At 36.5% G+C, this 2,956-nt stretch overlaps 1 pseudogene across 1 annotated transcript; it reads left to right on the plus strand.

The window, feature by feature from the left end:
* The first annotated feature begins 458 nt into the window (after positions 1-458).
* LOC102122220 (L-lactate dehydrogenase B chain pseudogene) lies at positions 459-1,548 on the plus strand (annotated as a pseudogene). Its single transcript, XR_012427140.1, has one exon. The product of XR_012427140.1 is annotated as an L-lactate dehydrogenase B chain pseudogene (transcript).
* Positions 1,549-2,956: the final 1,408 nt, after the last annotated feature.

Here is a 2,956-nt window from a genome sequence, read left to right on the forward strand (position 1 = left end):
AATGATTGTCTTCTGTGTATATTATATGCAGGAACCTGCTGAATCTATTAAAAGTATTCCGTTTGTTGGCTGGGGAAAACACCAATAAAGAAGAATAATTAAAATTGTAAACATTTGTACAGAAAGTGTGAAAATAGAAAATAAGTAAGCAAATTAAAAATTTAACAACAAAAATGAGTATGGTAAAACAGCTATAAAATATATAAACCTTAGCCAGCATCTCCAAGAAATAAAAGAAAGAAAAAGAGACAGTTTACTAAAGTTAGAAAAAACCAGAGTATACATCTCTACCAGTTCTCCAGAAATTAAAATGATGAGAGAAATTATGTGCAAATGTATGTCAAGAAATAATATAACATAGATTATGCAATTTGTCAAAACTGACTCAAGAAGAAATAGAACACCTGAGTAGAAAAGTATTGAGCGAAATAAATTGAATAAAAGAAAAAGTAGAGCTAACATTGTGTTCTCCGCACTGCTGTTACTGAGGTCTCCAGCGCCTTCTCCCTCCTGTGTAAAATGGCAACTCTTAAGGAAAAACTCATTGCACCAGTTGCGGAAGAAGAGGCAACAGTCCCAAACAATAAGATCACTGTAGTGGGTGTTGGACAAGTTGGTATGGCGTGTGCTATCAGCATTCTGGGAAAGTCTCTGGCTGATGAACTTGCTCTTGTGGATGTTTTGGAAGATAAGCTTAAAGGAAAAATGATGGATCTGCAGCATGGGAGCTTATTTCTTCAGACGCCTAAAATTGTGGCAGATAAAGATTATTCTGTGACTGCCAATTCCAAGATTGTAGTGGTAACTGCAGGAGTCCGTCAGCAAGAAGGGGAGAGTCGGCTCAATCTGGTGCAGAGAAATGTTAATGTCTTCAAATTCATTATTCCTCAGATCGTCAAGTACAGTCCTGATTGCATCATAATTGTGGTTTCCAACCCAGTGGACATTCTTACATATGTTACCTGGAAACTAAGTGGATTACCCAAACACCGCGTGATTGGAAGTGGATGTAATCTGGATTCTGCTAGATTTCGCTACCTTATGGCTGAAAAACTTGGCATTCATCCCAGCAGCTGCCATGGATGGATTTTGGGGGAACATGGCGACTCAAGTGTGGCTGTGTGGAGTGGCGTGAATGTGGCAGGTGTTTCTCTCCAAGAATTGAATCCAGAAATGGGAACGGACAATGATAGTGAAAATTGGAAGGAAGTGCATAAGATGGTGGTTGAAAGTGCCTACGAAGTCATCAAGCTAAAAGGATATACCAACTGGGCTATTGGATTAAGTGTGGCTGATCTTATTGAATCCATGTTGAAAAATCTATCCAGGATTCATCCCGTGTCAACAATGGTAAAGGGGATGTATGGCATCGAGAATGAAGTCTTCCTGAGCCTTCCATGTATCCTCAATGTCCGAGGATTAACCAGCGTTATCAACCAGAAGCTAAAGGATGATGAAGTTGCTCAGCTCAAGAAAAGTGCGGATACCCTGTGGGACATCCAGAAGGACCTAAAAGACCTGTGACTACTGGGCTCTAGGCTATAGAAATTTTAAAACTACAATGTTATTAACTCTGAGCCTTTAGTTTTCATCTGTGTACATGGATCGCAGTTTGCTTTGATCTTCTTCAATATGTGAATTTGGGCTCATAGAATCAAAGCCTATGCTTGGTTTAATGCTTGCAATATGAGCTCTTGAACAAATAAAATTAACTATTGTAGTGTACTTCTAAAAAAAAAAGAAAAAAGTAATAAATTGGACTTCACTGAAATTATACTATACCCTCCTTTAAAAATCTACTCTAGGAATGTTACATTTGTCCCCACAAAAATATCTGTATAAAAAGGATCACAACCAGCCTGACCAACATGGCAAAACCCCATCTCTACTAAAAATACAAAAATTAGCCAGGTGTGCTGGCAGACACCTGTAATCCTAGCTACTCGGAAGGCTGAGGTAGGAGATTCACTTGAACCTGGGAGGTGGAGGTTGCATTGAGCCAAGATCATGCCATTGCACTACAGCCTGGGTGACAGAGTCAGACTCTATTAAAAAAAAAAGAAAAAAAAAAAGATCATAGCAGCTTTATATCTAATATGCTCAAACTAGAATAAGGCCAAATTCCATCTACAAGTGAATGGATAAACAAAAGATGGTATAGCCAGATAACAGAATTCTATTCAACTGTAAGTGGGAACAAACTATTGATATATTATGTGGATGAACCTCAAAGTCTTTACTCTAAATTAAGTAACAGAAGGCCAACACAAAAGACTACATATTGTACAACTCAATTTAAATGGAATCTCAAGAGAAGACAAATTCAGAGATACAGAAAGCCAGTCATCAACTGTCTAATCATGAAGCCGAAAGCAGAAATTACGCATAAATGCAAATGAAAGCAGCTTTGGTAGTGATGGAAATATTTTAAAACAAAATTGTTGTGGTGGTTGCACAACTCTACATTTGCTAAAAATCTTTGAATTTTATACTTACAATGGGTGAATGTTATTTCATGTAAAATATCACTCAACAAAGCTGTTTTTAAAAAGCAACAAACCCAGCGTTACTACCCTTTTCTCCAAGGCCCATCTCCCATCCATTTTAAATAAAATATATTAGTTTTAAACATAAGTTTGAACATTAAAATGTTGGTGTTACTCATTTTGAATCAGGAAATATTAGTAAATATAATAATTTTTCAAGTAAAAATATTTCAACTGCAGACAAGTGATTCTTTGGTTTAAATCCAATTATTTTATTTAGTCACATGTCTTATATTCTCTGTGATACTATGAGTTTTTCTTTGGAAAGGGAAAATATTAAAGTCCCAACATGCCTTAGAGCTGTAATTACTGTATGGGTCATTTTATCCATCCTTTTTCTTTTCAGATAAAAATCCCTTCAGAAACGTGGGTGTTGCAATTTTGCTAGTAACTTGAAATGTCATCAGTAT

This window comes from Macaca fascicularis, chromosome 18, assembly GCF_037993035.2.
Source record: "Macaca fascicularis isolate 582-1 chromosome 18, T2T-MFA8v1.1".
Taxonomy (NCBI): Eukaryota; Metazoa; Chordata; class Mammalia; order Primates; family Cercopithecidae; genus Macaca; species Macaca fascicularis.